The sequence below is a fragment of the Glycine max genome, chromosome 13 (assembly GCF_000004515.6).
Source record: "Glycine max cultivar Williams 82 chromosome 13, Glycine_max_v4.0, whole genome shotgun sequence".
Classification (NCBI taxonomy): domain Eukaryota; kingdom Viridiplantae; phylum Streptophyta; class Magnoliopsida; order Fabales; family Fabaceae; genus Glycine; species Glycine max.
In genome coordinates, this window is record NC_038249.2 from 14,003,999 (window position 1) to 14,023,116 (window position 19,118).

At 32.3% G+C, this 19,118-nt stretch overlaps 3 long non-coding RNA genes and 1 pseudogene across 6 annotated transcripts; all 4 read right to left on the minus strand.

Annotated features, from left to right (window-relative positions):
* Positions 1 to 791: 791 nt before the first annotated feature.
* LOC102659359 (BTB/POZ domain-containing protein At1g04390-like) lies at positions 792 to 2,408 on the minus strand (annotated as a pseudogene).
* LOC121173376 (uncharacterized) lies at positions 1,658 to 2,290 on the minus strand. Its single transcript, XR_005888115.1, has 2 exons — positions 1,751 to 2,290; positions 1,658 to 1,690 (listed from the first exon to the last, which is right to left on the minus strand). It is a non-coding gene; the product is annotated as an uncharacterized lncRNA (long non-coding RNA).
* A 2,686-nt stretch (positions 2,409 to 5,094) lies between the features above and the next one.
* Positions 5,095 to 8,056, minus strand: LOC100807234 (uncharacterized). The gene is made up of 5 exons (XR_005888114.1): positions 7,456 to 8,056; positions 7,265 to 7,378; positions 6,822 to 6,916; positions 6,267 to 6,734; positions 5,095 to 6,179 (listed from the first exon to the last, which is right to left on the minus strand). It is a non-coding gene; the product is annotated as an uncharacterized lncRNA (long non-coding RNA).
* Positions 8,057 to 11,179: 3,123 nt separating this feature from the next.
* On the minus strand, positions 11,180 to 16,379 carry LOC100527332 (uncharacterized). Of its 4 annotated transcripts, XR_005888113.1 has the most exons (8): positions 15,774 to 16,327; positions 15,504 to 15,611; positions 14,797 to 14,891; positions 14,478 to 14,705; positions 14,147 to 14,280; positions 13,661 to 14,067; positions 11,644 to 13,413; positions 11,180 to 11,558 (listed from the first exon to the last, which is right to left on the minus strand). It is a non-coding gene; the product is annotated as an uncharacterized lncRNA (long non-coding RNA). The 4 variants fall into 4 exon arrangements; XR_005888112.1 differs by having other exon boundaries at positions 11,180 to 13,413; positions 15,774 to 16,379; XR_417432.4 differs by having other exon boundaries at positions 11,180 to 13,413; positions 13,661 to 14,086; positions 15,774 to 16,324.
* Between the last annotated feature and the right edge of the window lie 2,739 nt (positions 16,380 to 19,118).

Consider the following 19,118-nt stretch of genomic DNA (forward strand, 5'->3'; position numbering starts at 1 on the left):
GCTTACTTATGTGGTGTATTTTGTTAGTTGGTTGTCCTGGTGTCTGTAACTCTTGAGGACTACAACATCTCACCTTGTGACCGTTGTTCAACTCCTCTTTTATAAAAATACCATCCCAATTTTTTCTATGAATTTGAATAAAATTCATACAATAATAGCATCAAATCCCTCAATAATACCATCCAGATTTTATAGTATGAATTTGAATTAAAATCCATACAATAATTGCATCAAAACCATAATTCTCAAAGCATATCATTCCAATTTTCTAGTATGAATTTGGATAAAAATTCATACAAACTGTCAATTCTCAAAGCATACCATCCCAATTTTCTAGTATGAATTTGGATAAAAATTCATACAACAACCGCATCCAAACCGTCAATTCTCAACGCAAACCACCTCGATTTTATAGTATGAATCAAATTCATACAATAATTGAATAAAAATCGTCAATTCTCAAAGCATATCATCTCGATTTTATAGTATGAATCAAATTCATACAAGAATTGTGTCAAAACCGTCATCCCAACTTTTTAGTATGAATTTAATTGGGATAAAATTCAAGCAATAATAGCATCAAAACCCTTAATTCTCAAAGCGATAATAGCATCCAGATTTTATAGTATGAATTTGAATCAAGCATCGTTTCACAAGAAGAGCAATTGCCTTTATCCCTTTGCTCTATATGATACATCTTTGATACTCTGGTAAACTTGAAAGACAAGTCAACCCAATTAAGTTAATAACCAGTTGAAGTTTATCAAATGATCCATAGCTTTATAGGATGCTGTATAATCCAGAGTATGTATTAAATTAAGCTTTTCAAGCATGACAAGCCTTTCGCATTCAGTACATCTAATAATAAGAATCTAGCATGCGAGGAGATAGAATTACGTGGAGAATGGATCATCACGAGAACAGCCCTTGATACTGGTTCGCCTTGAAAAGGATCAGCAATATCCTTTTGACATATTCGGCACCATTTTTCAAGTGTATCCACAAAACTCAAGCTATAGACAAAGGAGAAATTAGAATTAGTATAGTTGGAGACCATCAACACAATGAAGGTGAAATAAAAGTTCACCTATAAAATTTCAGAAATATAATCAACATTCAACAGTATTAGTAAGAAACTGAGGCATAGGATATATATTATAACATCAACATGTATACACATGATAAATCCATCAAGAAATTATAATGGAAAGAATACAATTTACAATGCACAGTAATTAGTAAGTTGATGCAGAGCTCACTTCCATGAGTATGAGGGTTTAAATTTTCTCCACAGTGAATAGTAAGCCACCAAGAATGTCTCATAGTCATAGATAACTCCCAAGACCAAGATGATAATTGGCTTTTAATCCCTCTTTTACCATGGATATTTGTTTTTTCAATGACAAGACAGGTTTAGACAATTGGTCTTGAATATTTTCAATCAGGAGGATTAAGGAGAATTCTATCAATTCCTTGTTTCCAAAACTTGATATGATGATCACCCGCCCAGCGAGTAATTAGAGCCGACTGGCATGCTTCCACTGACAAAGACCCATGGTTGTTCCCAATTTATTTAGAACTAAGCCCAGTTTCTGTCATCCCACAAATTATTGCATCAACAAGAGCTTCACCACACAAACCAACCACTTTTAAACAATTCGCTTGGGATCTCTGAACAGATAAAACCAATCTTTATCAGGAGTAATACATTATATTACAGTGATCATCTTAGAGAACAATTAAATATTACCAATAGACATTGAGCAAGCACAAACATTTGTGGAAATACCTCTCCATCCTCTATAAGTTTTCTTGCTACAGAATCACATAAAGCTGGTAACAAAATAGACGTTAGCTAGCCTAAATACTTGAGAATGGATGATAATAAGGAAAAGTTTTTGTTTGTAGTGGAAGGTGGAGGGATATTTTAATACATAAAGATGTGTACAGCTTTAAAAGTGTAAGTTTAATAGAACTATCTGTCCTTGTATGGATGTTTGCTAAGACTTTCATAAGTATAACATCATTACCAACAGGGAACCTAGAAGGAGGCCAGCGCCACAGTATTGTGCTCAAAAGCAAAGTCGTCTCTTCAAAATATTCAATTTTTTTTGCACCTTCAGCAAAATCTTTTCTATTTCCAACAATACGCATGGAAGTCTCTGTTTCTTTCAATGCTTCCATAACTGCCTTCTCACTTGTAGCACTCAAATTTGAGATTACCAAATTCAAAGCAATAGCACAGGGTGTTGCAACTTCTACTTGATGTGAAGATAGCAAGGATGACAGACAATAACAAGATCCAACATATGGAATTGCAATAATGAATTGGGTATAAAACTAATTACCTTTACTGCCACATCTGATGCCATGCTTAACAAAGCCTCACTTTTGCATTGAAAACCCATAATAATGCGCTCCCAAAATATCGGCAACAGGTTCCAAAGAAGTAAAGCAACGTAGGGAAGTACATATTTCAATGTTATTGAAAATATCAGACAACTAATTTATATCAAACCATTCTACATAAATATATATGTTGGAATTCACATAGTATTACATTAGTAACCAGTTTCAAAAAGTATATGTTTGCCTTGAGAAAATATTTTTCTGTTTTCACTTTATTTACTGATTTCAAAAGTTAGTACAGTAAAAAATGACTTTTTATTGTTTTCTATTTTACTTTTTCTTGTATATACATCAGAAAACAGGGAACAAGGTGAAATCTCAAACCAAATGGCCCCTTAGGAAATTCTTTCTTCTATTTAAGCATCCTTATGAAATCTCACTTTTTATTATTTTCTGTTTTCACTTTATTTACTGAGGCATGTGCAAATGAAAAAAAAATGCATTAGTAGGAAAAGGAAAATCTTATTCTACGGATAATAGTACTTTTCAAGCATCATCCTTATGTAAATTCAATGAACAGAAAACATGACCTTTCTGTGTATGATTTATGATTCCTAATTCCGTAAGTTCCCCGAATCATTTATTTTCTATTTATCAAATATGGACAACAAACATGAAACAACTCATCTTATTCTATAAAAATGGTTAGATTGGTTAAGAAAGCACATTGGCGGTGCATGCAATGAATGGGCAGCAGCATGTGATTTTCCAAAGCATTTGGCAGTGCTGTAATTTGTTGCTTGATTTAATTAACATACATTTATATATATCATGAATATATAAGTTCCCCTTCTATCTGCAAGATTCAAAACTTACACTCCCCTTTTATAAAAAAAAAAAAAAAACCCTTCACTCCCCTCTGCAATGGCACAGGACGAAACAACATCGTATGTCTGCCTCATTTTGCTCAAATACAAGGGTATATGTGGAGGAAAAAAAGTTATATGTATGTTTACTTGGATACAAAAGTTACTTTCACTAGCATCAACACGTATTGAAGTTTGTTCTACTAAATCATGTTGATAAGAAAGTGCCAAATATAAGTTAGGATAGGGTGGTTTTGGTCCTGTTTATAAGGTAATTTTAAACTATATAATATATCTGCACAAGAATTAATTTGCTTGCTTAAATTTGAAACTATCAGAATAAGAACTGATATAGTGACACCTTCAGGGAACGCTAAGTGATCAGCAAGAAGTGGCAATAAAGCGACTTTCTAAAGGTTCGGAACAGGGGCTAATGGAGTTTACGAATGAAGCCAAACTCATGGCCAAACTCCAGCACACGAACTTGATAAAGCTTTTAGGGTTCTGCATCCAGAGAGATGAAAGAATATTGATCTATGAGTACATGCCTAACAAGAGCTTAGACTTCTACCTATTTGTTTGGCTTTTGTTTTATCTTCTGTTAAGGTAAAGATGTTAGCATGTAGCATATTAACAAGGCAACCTTACTTCAAAACAGATTCAGCTAGAAAGAATTTGCAAGAGTGAGAAGAACAGTTGAACATCATTGGAGGCATTGCTCAATAACTTCTATACCTTCCCAAGTATTCGAGACTAAAAGTGATACATCAAGACCTAAAGGCAAGCAATATATTGCTTGATCACGAGATGAATGTAAAATATCTGACTTTGGCATGGCTTCGAATATTTGGAGTAAGAGTATTAGAAGAAAACACAAAGAGTTGTTGGTACATTGTAAGTTTATAAACGATAGTGAATTTTCAAATTTTAAAACTTTGGTCTTTGGTATATGTTTATGAAAACATCTATCTTTCCAGTGGATATATGGGGTCCAGAGTATGAAGCTGGAAAAGTGAAAAAACGGGTTCTTGCAGAGTGGGTATGTTCTTGTGAAATCAAGAATGCAGAGACTCTTGTGAGGAATGAAATGAAACTCAAGAAGAAAGTGCTTGGAATAAAGAGTTGCCATATCAGCAAGAAAAAATGTAGCAAGAGAGAGAGAAATGGGAGCAATAAAAACTAAATATTGAATCCCATGTGGGGAGTGTGAGTTGGAATTAACCATAGAATGATCAAACAGTAAAAAAAAAACAAGTAAAAATAAAAAATGTGATGCCTATTAAGCTAAGTTGGTTGGATTATCTTTCTGAGAGCTATAAGAGGAGTCGACAAACAAGCTAGGACACACAAACCCCCGCTGTCCTCTTAACATTTCTGATCCCTTGTCATATTCATATCGCAGAGGATGAGGAGGAGATTGGTTCTCAGTGTAATGCATTAAGAGCCCAATCATTGTCCTTTCTTCTTCTTCTGCAAGTTTGGTTTGTTGGTGTTGCATCATTGGTTTCCCTGACTGTTTTTTCTCTATTGCAGTTCCACAAGTTTTAGAATATGAAAGACTGTTATTCTCGAGTGGTGGTTTGAGAGGCCTCTAGCTTACCCATCTTAGTATTGGTTTTTTCAAGTTTATGAAACCAAAAAAATCTCTTGTTCCTTAAAAAAAGAAGCCGATACCAAGATGAGTCAGGCGGAGACGCTCAAACCACCACTCGATGGTAACACTCTTTAAGACCCTAAAACACTTACTACAATGGTAGACTCGAGGAAAAGCACTCAAAGAAACCAAAGAAGCAACACCAACAAACTAAACTTGCAAATAAAGAAAAACAAAGGACAATGGATTGACTCTTAATGCATTACAATAAGAAACAATCCCTCCTCATCTTCTGCAACATGACAAGGGACCAAAAATGGGGAGGAGGAGAACTAGGCATGTGCGTCCCAGTATGCCAGATTATTATCATTATTATTATTATTTGTCGGCCCATCCCGGAGCTCTCTCGTGAAGACGACCCAATCAGCTTAGATTTGATGATTCTTTGGTTAATCCAAGGTCACTCCGCCCGGGGATTCAATATTTAGTTTTGAAATTTTGGATGAATTTTTGAGATTTCAATCACTTATTTATATTTACAATTTATGACAAGACAATGAAGCCATAGAACTAATTAAATTGGTTCATTTTCTGGGTTAAGTTAATTTTAAGAATTATAAATATTTGATAAATTTATTAATAAATTATAAAATGATGTATAAAACATATTTATACAATTCCTAGAATTCTTGTCAGAAACAAAATTTGACTAAAATTTAAAAACAGATAACATAAAAACATTAATGTACCGAAGGTAATGATGAAAGAAAAAAAAATAAGGAAGTTATAAACTCAAATTATAATATAAAAAAATATTTATATTTATAATTTTAAACATTCATTGTATGATGTGATGTCATATAACAATTTCATATTTATTTCCTCTAAAATAATAAATGCAGTCATATTTGGAATTAAATTTTAAAAGTAATATAATGCAAAAAGATCAAATTCTCAGCTATCAATTCAAATAACTAATACCCTCATTATATGAAAAGAATTGTATTTAGATCCAATGCAAATTTTCCTTGATCCAATCACAAGATTCAGTGCAGGAAGTTGTTCATTGCTAGGCATTTTTTTTCAATAGGCTATCAAGTTATTTGAATTATTCCATTAAATACTTTCTTGAGTCACTTGCAGCAATTCCTTGTGATTGAATAAGAGAAATTAAATTTGAATGATTAAGAACCTAATACATTTCTTTCCAAATATTGTGAAAGACACATGAAGAAACAGATAGCAAGGAAAAAAATACCCTTCCATATGCATTGTAATCAAGGGAACTCCAAGAAGGTCGGCCATGTCTTTCTTGAGAAATCTCTGCACCGCGTCCTTTTCTTGCGTTTGTTAACTTCAACCGCGATTTGCTGTTTCACATTTTAATTTCATCATCATTATTGTTATTTTAAGAAGAAAATAAAAAAGGAAAGGAGGGAAACAGGAAGGTTTATTACCACTTGGAATAGAATAGCGCATCGAACATTTTCACTCCCGAGAATCCGAATATACGAAGCTAGAAAAGTGAAAAACGGGTTCTTGCAGAGAGGGTATGTTCTTGTGAAATCAAGAATGCAGAGACTCTTGTGAGGAATGGAATGGAACTGAAGAAGAAGAGCTTGGAAAGAAGAGTTGCTTTATCTGTCCTTGTATGGATGTTTGCTAAGACTTTCATAAGTATAACATCATTACCAACAGGGAACCCAGAAGGAGGCCAGCGCCACATTATTGTGCTCAAAAGAAAAGTTGTCTCTTCAAAATATTCAATTTTTTTTGCACCTTCAGCAAAATCTTTTCTATTTCCAACAATACGCATGGAAGTCTCTGTTTCTTTCAATGCTTCCATAACTGCCTTCTCACTTGTAGCACTCAAATTTGAGATTACCAAATTCAAAAGCAATAGCACAGGGTGTTGCAACTTCTACCTGATGTGAAGATAGCAAGGATGACAGACAATAGACAAGATCCAACATACGGAATTGCAATAATGAATTGGGTATAAAACTAATTACCTTTACTGCCACATCTGATGCCATGCTTAACAAAGCCTCACTTTTGCATTGAACAACCCATAATAATGGGCTCCCAAAACATCGGCAACTGGTTCCTAAAGAAGTAAAGCAACTTAGGGAAGTACATATTTCAATGTTATTGAAAATACCAGACCAACTAATTTATATCAAACCATTCTACATAAATATATATGTTGGAATTCACATAGTATTACATTAGTAACCAATTTAAAAAAAAAAAAAAAACAGATAGCAAGGAAAAAAAAGGCATTTTTTTTCAATAGGCTATCAAGTTATTTGAATTAGTCCATTAAATACTTTCTTGAATCACTTGCAGCAATTCCTTGTGATTGGATAAGAGAAATTAAATTTGAATATTTAAGAACCTAATACATTTCTTTCCAAATATTGTGAAGGACACATGATAGCAAGGAAAAAAATACCCTTCCATATGCATTGTAATCAAGGGAACTCCCAAGAAGGTCGGCCATGTCTTTCTTGAAAAATCTCCGCACCGCGCTCCTTTTCTTGCGTTTGTTAACTTCAACCGCGATTTGCTGTTTCACATTTTAATTTCATCATCATTAAGAAGAAAATAAAAAAGGAAAGGAGGGGAACAGAGAAGGTTTATTACCACTTGGAAATTGGAATAGAATAGCGCATGGAACATTTTCACTCCAGAGAATCCGAATATAAGAAGCTGGAAAAGTGAAAAATGGGTTCTTGCAGAGAGGGTATGTTCTTGTGAAATCAAGAATGCAGAGACTCTTGTGAGGATTGGAATGAAACTGAAGAAGAAAGAATTTGGAAAAAAGAGTTGCTTTATCAGCAAGAAAGAATGGAGAGAGAGAGAAATGGGAACAATAAAAAGGTTTGTGAAAATGGTAAGGAGGAGAATGCAGTAATGCGAGAAAAAGAGAGAGAGAAAGGGTCACTGCAGAATGAATATCTATGAATTTGCTAGATGAAAAGAAAGGAAAAAGAGTTGCTTTATCAGCAAGAAAGAATGCAGAGAGAGAGAAATGGGAGCAATAAAAAGGTTCGTGAAAATTGTAAGGAGGGGAAGGTAGTAATGCAAGAAAAAGAGAGAGAGAGAAAGGGTCACTGCAGAATGAATATCTATAAATTTGCTAGATGAAAAGAAAGAAAGAAGCAAAGGCACGTAAGAGTGTTGTTCCTTTGCCTCGAGCCACAAAAAATATAAAAGGGAACCCTTTCCCTTTGTTTTAGGCAGGAAACCAGTGCGCAGTCAGTGGCGGAGTAATTGATTCCTAAGCTCAATCATAATAAAAAAAAATAAAATCACATTAATTACTCTGAATTCTAAGAATTGCATAAATAAGAGGGAGTTAAAAGGGTACCTTGTTTTAGAAAAAGAATATTCAAGAATACACATTCTTGAAGAAGTGGTAGTTAATTTTGTTCACCTATCTATTATTATTACTGTAAAAGATATGAAAATAAAAAACAGTTAAGATTATGAGGTTCATGAAAATAAAATATATCTTTTAGTAATTAAAAAAATAAATTAATTTTTTTAAAATATTAGATTGTTATTTTTATTTTAAAAAAAAATATTAGTATAATAATATATTGGATTGGTTAAAAATAATTACAATTAAAGATGATTGATAAAAGAGAAATATTGATTAATCAAATTTCAAATTATTACAATATTCTTATATAAGGATATATAATTATTTCTCTTGTAATCACACATAAACGGTATGTATTAGTGGATTGGGTAAGGACCGAAAAGAAAGAGAGCGAGAAAATTCTTTCAAATAACAAAAAACACAAATTTCTTACTTCAAGAGGTGAGTAAAATAATTTTTTCCAAACCCTCATGATATGAATTCTTGAGAATGTGTTTTTTATACTGTATATATATCATTGAATTAATGAATATATAATTTACTATTTAAGATTAAGACCAATTTGTAAGCATGTGTTATGTTCTACCCATTGCAAATATTATATTACTATATAATCGGTGCAATTCCTTCGATACTCCTAATGGTTTGAAATTGGTTTTGACCTAAAACTAGTTTGAAAGTGGTTCACGTGAATTGATTTTACCGGAAAAATTTGTTTGATCTGCATATGAGAACTGATGCAGCGATTGTTCTCTTTTTCTTTCTCCTTCTCTCTGTCGGATTTCATGGTTTCTTTGTTTTGTGTGAGAATTGAAGAAAGAGAGAGGAGAAATTGAGTGGAAGAAGAAATTGAGTTTGTGTTGAAGGGAAGAAATGCTCTTGATGGATCTTTGAACACCGCCACAATTCACCTCCTAGCCAACTATGTATTTGTGGACAGACGGAAAGAATAGAAAAAATAGACAAATGAATAAACCGAACCACTCAATATTTTTTATTTTTTTGTTTCCAAAAATTTTGCTCCTCCAAACACAATTCTTTCTTAGACATGACTGGTCAATAAATGTTGACACATCGTATAAGGTAGATTCGAACTTTGATTTATTATGTTGCATGTAAAACACTTTTTTTTAAAAAAAAATAATATGTTGAATGATTTAGAATTAAATAAAAAAAGAAACAAGAAATTTTTTAAAAATATAAATATCATAAATCATATAATAAATAGAAATAAATAAATGATATAATTCTTTTTTGTCATTGTTAAGGTTAAAAGTTGATCACAAACAAAATTTCTTAGTCAAACTGTTATTAAAACAGGTCATAGGTTCAAAAGGTTTGTTGAATTAAAACTGCCATATTTAATCAATTAGAAAAGAAATGGACAAATTATGAAATATTTTTGTGTTTGCATGCTTGCTTAAATGGGATAAGGAGCTAGTCTGGATTCTAGAATGAGCCAACCATAAGGGTCATATAATCTTCCCAAGAGCAATGAATAGCACTAAATGCTTCCCCCACTCCTATTCAGCCAAATTGACAGCCACACAATCTAAACATGACAAATTGACAGGCAATATGTGGTGTTTATGCTGGCTGCAGCCAATCAGGCACTAACCAATGATCATGCTGGATGAAGTCTGCAACTGTGGCTTGCAGATTACTCTGGAGATTAGCTGGAATATTCAGGGCTGTGGCAATAGGCTTATAGATCCATTTTTGCCTCCAGAAGTTGTTTTTTTTGCCATTTCAAATCAACCAATGTGCAGACTGTGTTCCAAAATTGTTTGATCCCTGACCACAGAGATGATTTGGTATAACTACACACCTGAAAACCATCTTTGAGAACCCTTGCTCTCATCAGCTCGGCCCAATGATCTGCTGAAGAAATGAACTTCCAAGTCAGAGACAAGATGGAAGCTTTGTTAATAACTTTGAGAGACCTTAGGCCAGGACCTCCTTCACTCAGAGACCTACACATTTTCATCCAAGAGACCATGATCAGCTTCATGTGCTTGCTATCACCTGACCAGATGAAATTTCGAATATGCTTTACCAGCTCATTAATTAAAGCTTCCGGCCATTGGTATAACCGAAAGGATACATCAAGGTTCCTTCTATGACAGATTTCACAAGTTGCACCATACCCATCAAAGAGAGAAACTTCCCTTTCCAGGCTGAGGTTTTTTATTTTATCTGCAATAGGCCTTAGATGATATTTTCCTTGGATTTCCTTTGAAGGTAATCAAAAGGAGCATTGCTAACCTTGAATCCCAACAGATTAGAGATTTCCTGAATACGTCTGAAGCATATCATCCAAGTTTGATTATATGAATCTGAATAAAAACGCATACTGCAATTACATTTAAGATCTTCAATTCTCAAGCCGACAATCTCCTTTTACAATACGAATTTGAATGAAGATTCACATGACAATTGCATTTTGAACATCGATTTTAGGCATTACATCCCTATTTTATAGTATTTTTTTTTAATAAACCAAGGTTAGCTAACTTCACCCTAGAGCTTGCAATCCCGACTAGGTTGGCACCCCAAACACTAAAGATCCCCCAGCCACTAACCAAGAAATTCATTGCAAAAGATGAAGAAAATACAGAAGACCATGGGGGGCATGAACCAAACCCAAACCCATGGGAGGGAAATCAAGAGAATCTATAGTTAGGCAAACCTATTCTATTCCCATTCAATTCCGCTGCAATGAAAATAGGAGCAGAATTCAACCAGCAAAAATCATTTAGAGAAGAAGCAAAACGGGCTAGTTTGTCTGCACAAATATTGTCCTCTCTATAGATGTGACCTACTACAAAAAGCATATTTTTCGTTAACTCTATACAATTTAACCATCTGTTTCTAATAGACCAAGGGACCAAAGTATGATTAGAAAAAGTCAGCACTACCAAAATGGAGTCACTTTCCAGCCAAAGGTCTTTTAGTATTGCTAACCTTGGTTTCATCATTTTCTTTAAAGGCAAAATAAGCTTCATTAATAGTAGATGTAGGCAGATTTAACAGAAGTTATGTTAAAAACTGCTCTGCAAATACATAAAGTTGCAGCATTACTAGTCTACCCTGACCAAAACTTACCCATAATACAGCAAGCAGTCCCATCTTAATTGCTTCACATATGATCATACTATCCCCCCATATCCACTATTTGCTAAAACTGTTCAATTACTCCCATGCATTGCCACCTAACATTATCAGTTTCAAAAAAGTTCTGTCTGCATAAGACCACCTGACTTTGTACCATCACCAAGACATTCATACTTACACAAATGGCAAATCTTAGCACCCTAACCTTCCATTAAAAACTCGTGAAAGGCCTTATGAATGTCCCCCACTGCAAAAACATATTTGGGCATAAGATCTTGCACACCTGCATACCAGAGATTGTATATCCCCCATCGGCATATTTCTTTGTATACCTGACAACTATTGCAGCAATAACAGTAGCCTTCCCCGAAACTTTGCTCACACATAATAATCTGAACCTGATAGCCTCCAGTCCTGCTGCTATAAAAATCTGATATATAAAACAGACATACATTCACTCCATAACAGCATGTCCCACATAACTACATTCATACATGCTACAAGACTAACCATGCAAGCAGCTATAATCTAATACCATCGAATATGGCTCCAAATTAGATGCTCTCCCACATTGTAGTTATCCATCAACATTCAACAGCACTAGGAAGTGCACCTAAACGCATACAGCTGAAACAGAAACCAGTTTGCCAAAGAATAATTGCACATTTTGGTCAATTCTCAGAGAATACCATTCTGGTTTTATAGTGTGAATCACATTCATACAATAATTGCATCAAAACTGTCAATTCTCAAAGCATATCATACCAATTTTATAGTATAATCATACAATAATTGCATCAAAATCGTCAAGTCAATTCTCAAAGCATAGCATCCCAATTTTCTAGTATGAATTTGGCTAAAATTCATACAATAATAGCATCAAATCCATCAATAATACCGTTCATATTTTTTAGTACAAATTTGAATAAAAAAAATTTTGAAGGCAAAGATAAGTTTTATTAATAAAATGAAAAGGAGGCTGAAACATAATTCACAAGTTCTGATATATGACAACCCCCAACAGACAAACAGAGAGGATGACAGCAAACAGAAAGCACATGGGCGTCTCTAGTGCTTACTTATGTGGTGTATTTTGTTAGTTGGTTGTTCAGGTGTCTGTAACTCTTGAGGGCTACAACATCTCACACCTTGTGACCGATGTTCTACTCCTCTTTGATAAAAATACCATCCCAATTTTTTCTATGAATTTGAATAAAATTCATACAATAATAGCATCAAATCCCTCAATAATACCATCCAGATTTTATAGTATGAATTTGAATTAAAATTCATACAATAATTGCATCAAAATCATAATTCTCAAAGCATATCATCCCAATTTTCTAGTATGAATTTGGATAAAAATTCATACAATAATTTCGTCAAATCTGTCAATTCTCAAAGCATACCATCCCAATTTTCTAGTATGAATTTGGATAAAAATTCATACAACAACCGCATCCAAACCGTCAATTCTCAACGCAAACCACCTCGATTTTATAGTATGAATCAAATTCATACAATAATTGAATAAAAATCGTCAATTCTCAAAGCATATCATCTCGATTTTATAGTATGAATCAAATTCATACAAGAATTGTGTCAAAACCGTCATCCCAACTTTTTAGTATGAATTTAATTGGGATAAAATTCAAGCAATAATAGCATCAAAACCCTTAATTCTCAAAGCGATAATAGCATCCAGATTTTATAGTATGAATTTGAATCAAGCATCGTTTCACAAGAAGAGCAATTGCCTTTATCCCTTTGCTCTATATGATACATCTTTGATACTCTGGTAAACTTGAAAGACAAGTCAACCCAATTAAGTTAATAACCAGTTGAAGTTTATCAAATGATCCATAGCTTTATAGGGATGCTGTATAATCCAGAGTATGTATTAAATTAAGCTTTTCAAGCATGACAAGCCTTTCGCATTCAGTACATCTAATAATAAGAATCTAGCATGCGAGGAGATAGAATTACGTGGAGAATGAATCATCACGAGAACAGCCCTTGATACTGGTTCGCCTTGAAAAGGATCAGCAATATCCTTTTGACATATTCGGCACCATTTTTCAAGTGTATCCACAAAACTCAAGCTATAGACAAAGGAGAAATTAGAATTAGTATAGTTGGAGACCATCAACACAATGAAGGTGAAATAAAAGTTCACCTATAAAATTTCAGAAATATAATCAACATTCAACAGTATTAGTAAGAAACTGAGGCATAGGATATATATTATAACATCAACATGTATACACATGATAAATCCATCAAGAAATTATAATGGAAAGAATACAATTTACAATGCACAAGTAATTAGTAAGTTGATGCAGAGCTCACTTCCATGAGTATGAGGGTTTAAATTTTCTCCACAGTGAATAGTAAGCCACCCAAGAATGTCTCATAGATAACTCCCAAGACCAAGATGATAATTGGCTTTTAATCCCTCTTTTACCATGGATATTTGTTTTTTCAATGACAAGACAGGTTTAGACAATTGGTCTTGAATATTTTCAATCAGGAAGATTAAGGAGAATTCTATCAATTCCTTGTTTCCAAAACTTGATATGATGATCACCCGCCCAGCGAGTAATTAGAGCCGACTGGCATGCTTCCCCTGACAAAGACCCATGGTTGTTCCCAATTTATTTAGAACTCAGCCCAGTTTCTTTCATCCCACAAATTATTGCATCAACAAGAGCTTCACCACACAAACCAACCACTTTTAAACAATTCTCTTGGGATCTCTGAACAGATAAAACCAATCTTTATCAGGAGTAATACATTATATTACAGTGATCATCTTAGAGAACAATTAAATATTACCTATAGACATTGAGCAAGCCTAAACACCTCTATCCGAACAGCATGGGGGTCTGATTTTCCCATCGCCTGCACAAACATTTGTGGAAATACTTCTCCATCCTCTATACGTTTTCTAGCTACAGAATCACATAAAGCTGGTAACAAAATAGAAGTTAGTTAGCGTAAATACTTGAGAATGGGTGATAATAAGGAAAAGTTTTAGTTTGTAGTGGAAGGTGGAGGGATATTTTAATACATAAAGATGTGTACAGCTTTAAAAGTGTAAGTTTAATAGAACTATCTGTCGTTGTATGGATGTTTGCTAATACTTTCATAAGTATAACATCATTACCAACAGGTGACCTAGAAGGAGGCCAGCGCCACAGTATTGTGCTCAAAAGCAAAGTCGTCTCGTCAAAATATTCAATGTTTTTTGCACCTTCAGCAAAATCTTTTCTATTTCCAACAATACACACGGAAGTCTCTGTTTCTTTCAATGCTTCCATAACTGCCTTCTCACTTGTAGCACTCAAATTTGAGATTACCAAATTCAAAGCAATAGCACAGGGTGTTGCAACTTCTACTTGATGTGAAGATAGCAAGGATGACAGACATTAGACAAGATCCAACATATGAAATTGCAATAATGAATTGGGTATAAAACTAATTACCTTTACTGCCACATCTGATGCCATGCTTAACAAAGCCTCACTTTTGCATTGAAGAACCCATAATAATGCGCTCCCAAAATATCGGCAACAGGTTCCTAAAGAAGTAAAGCAACGTAGGGAAGTACATATTTCAATGTTATTGAAAATATCAGACCAACTAATTTATATCAAACCATTCTACATAAATATATATGTTGGAATTCACATAGTATTACATTAGTAACCAGTTTCAAAAAGTATATGTTTGCCTTGAGAAAATATTTTCTGTTATTATTTTCTGTTTTCACTTTATTTACTGATTTCAAAAGTTAGTACAGTAAAAAATGACTTTTTATTGTTTTCTATTTTCACTTTTTCTTGTATATACATCAGAAAACAGGGAACAAGGTGAAATCTCAAACCAAATGGCCCCTTAGGAAATTCTTTCTTCTATTTATTTGCAATTGAATTGTAATGTAATAAGTCATTGTAGGTAATTCCCCTGATGTAAATATTATCCTAACTTCCTAAGTATGCTGAGTGCAATTGACTGAAGCAAATTCATAAAAAAAATTCGCTAAGTTTTTCAATCTTTTCAAGTAAATACAGTCATGTATGATTTAGAACTCTAATGAACTAGCATGAAACTCCAAATTCAGGTTCACATGTTCTATTAACTACGGTTAAAGCCCGAAATAAATAAATAAATAAGCATGTAAACAATGCACCTTAACAATAGCATGACGTGCTGCATGTGCATCTCCTGATAATGAATCAAGAGCGCACCAATTGATCATAGCACATTTTTCCATCTATTTGTCTTCTCATCAAAATGTCTGTAAAAAAGAGAGAGAGAGATTCAAAAAGATTCACAACAACAACAACAACCCATGAAACTAAAAACCCGAAGGGTTGGCACAACGGTGTAACGCCCTGCTGCATTCACATGAGTGGGTGAAAACGATTTATTTAACTGGAGAACCATGTTCGTTTCTCACCATGTGCAAAATTCTCTTGTGACAGCAGCAGCCACACACCACACACCGCGAGCAGATAATTCTCTGACCAATGGGTTAGGGGACACCGCGGTCTCAGACCCAGGACCAAAAGAAAAACCCATGAAACGAAAAACACAGTTCAATCACTTTGAACCAACGAGATAGAAAATTAAATGATGGGTAGAAGGGTGCCCACTATGTCGGAAGTAAAAAAGATAGAAAATTTAAAGAAAATTTCACGGAATAAGGACCTGGAGGGAAGTGACTGGGTGGGATGGGGGGTGCAAGTTGAGATCTGGTGCCAAGGTTTAAGGCGTGGAGAAGACGGCGATGAAGGGTCTGCATATGAGAACTGATGCAGTGATCGTTCTCTTTCTCTTTCTCTTTCTCCTTCTCTCTGTCCGGTTTCTTGGTTTCTTGGTTTCTTGGTTTTGTGTGAGAATTAAAGAAGAAGAGAGAGAGAAATTGAGTGGAAGAAGAAATTGAGTTTGTGTTGAAGAGAAGAAATATTCTTGATGTATCTTTGAACACAGCCACAGGAGGTGAGTAACAAAGAATGAGGCTGAACTTATAGCATACTAATCTCGTAAGGCTTTTGGGGCTCTGCTTACAAAATGAAAAAAATATATTAATGCGTATGTTTTAAATATTTTTTAAAATTATAATTTTTCTTTATATTATTTTATTTACAAAATTTGATAATTTAAAAATTTTAATATTTAATTGGATTTTGTACTTAGATTTTTATTACAGTAAATAATATTTAAAGTAATTTGATATTTAATTGAATAATATATTTGGATGTTTATTATAGTAATTGAAAAATAAATAAATATGATATTTAATTGAATGATGTATTTAGATGTTTATTATAGTAATTCATAACTAAATAAATTTGGTATTTTTTACATATGTAAATTTTTATTAAATTTATGATTTTTATTTATAATTTATATATGTAAACAAATTAATTATTAGATAAAAACTAATTATCTCAAAATTTATTATGTAAATTTACATCTGTATTAAATATACATTAGATATTTTAATATTATATATAGCGACATTAATTAATTTATAACATAATTGGTTTATTATCTCAGTTCATTAGAGTGTTGTGCTAATAACACGAAAGTCACATATTTGATTCTTGATTGGACCATTAATTTTAAATTAATTTCAAAACTATATTCTAAAAGAAAAAAATCCTATGGACCTCATATTATGCTGCATGTACCAACAAAACTGCTGGGTGGAAATACGTTTGGTTAGATTATTTGAAAACATTTTCACATGTTTTTTATTTCTTGAAAGCAAAAAACAAGAAGTCAAACTAAACATATTTTCAGAATTCTAATCTTTTGAAAATAAAAACAGTTTTCAGAAAATGAAATCAGAAAATAAAAATACAAATCAAACACATTAATTGTTCACCTAAGAAACGTTTTCGGATTTGTTATCATTACTATGAAAGATATGAAAATTGAAAACAGTTAGCATCATGAGGTTCATGAAAATAAAATATATCTTTTAGTAAGTAAAAAAATAAATTAAATTATTTTAAAATATTAGATTATTTTTTAAAAAATATTAATATAATATATTGGATTGGTTAAAGATAATTATAGCAGATAATAGAAATAATAGATAAAGAAAAATTGTTTAAATAAATTTTAATTAGTACACAGCCTTACCCTTGCATATGCAAAGAGGTTGTTTCTGGATTCGAACCCATTGTTTCCGGATTCGAACCCATGACCAACAAGTCACCAAGGCACAACTTTACCGCTGCACCAGGGCTCGCCCTCAAAAAATAAAAATAATATAGTTTTTTTATTATTATAGAGGAAATGAATATAAAATTGCTACGTGACATCATAGAACAATTTATTATTATTATAATCATTATTATTATTATTATTATTATTATTATTATTATTATTATTATTATTATATATTAAATAAATTTGTATTTGTTCTCTTTTTATAATTACACAAATTTAGTCTCTAATTTTTAAAATCAAAGTTTTGACCCATCCATCGATTGACCGAATTAAAAGTGTTTATTTGATATATAAAAGAATTGTTTACTAATTTATCTAATCTTAAATTGTCACATTTATTTTTCTTTTTATTTTAAAAAAAATCATAACATTTTCAACGCTACTTGTAGTAGAATTTGAGTTTATAACTTCCTAGTTTTTTTTTCTTTCATCATTACCTTAAGTACATTAATTTTATGTTATTTATTTTAAAATTTTAGTCAAATGTGACTATCTAACAAAAATACTAGAAAATGTATAAACATGATTTATATGTCATTTTATAATTTATCAAATATTTCTAATTCTAAAAATTAACTTAACCCTGAAAATGAACAAATTTAGTTTTACGGCTTCATTATCTTGTCAAAATACAAGGTTTTTGACACAAGTATACAAAATAAGTAAGAATAATGAATAACTATAAGTTTATCATTCTATAATAAAGACGAAATCAAAGGCCACCATTGCTCAAAGTGCTTGTCAACTTGAACATAAGATTTATCAAAAGAAATATATATATATATATATATATATATATATATATATATATATATATATATATATATATATATATATATATATATGGAAGGGGCCTAAAGGCTGAGCAGAATCACAACAGGTTCCAGAAATGGATGCATGCATATCATCCCAATAATGGAAAAGTTACACTAGCTTGCTTATAGGACATTGCTATATCAGGCTACACAACACAATACATGCCTTTGTGAATAGTTTAAAAGGTCAATAAGAAGATTGTCTAAAAACCAATTTAGTTAGTGTTCTAAGAGTAAATGATTTTCCAATTAATAACAGTCTATATTGATTATATTTTTAATGTTCATTTAGTTTAGATGCCTATATTTTGAGGATTAATATTTTTATATATGTAAAGATTTATTTATTTGACTTTATTTATATACAAGAGATATTTTCTTATTATTATAATTTTAAGATTTTATATTCTTTTAGCATGTGTTATTTTTTTAATGAAAGGTGTTACACAAATAAATAATTAACACATGTTGTATATCAATCAAAACACTAGGTCTAGAGACGAGATGATCCAAACTCTTCTTCTCCCAATTGCCTTGTTTCTCATGTGCATCAACTCCAAATTATATTGTCCATTGATCCTTAATGTAGAGTTCTTTCTTAGGCATTAGAATAAAAGAGTTTGCATAGTAAGACAATAAACAAAATTACAATAAGAAATAAGCTCATCATTCAACTTAGAAGAAATAGAGTCTTACATTCATCCATTAAAACTTCATCTTCAATCTTTTTCACATGGGAGACTTCA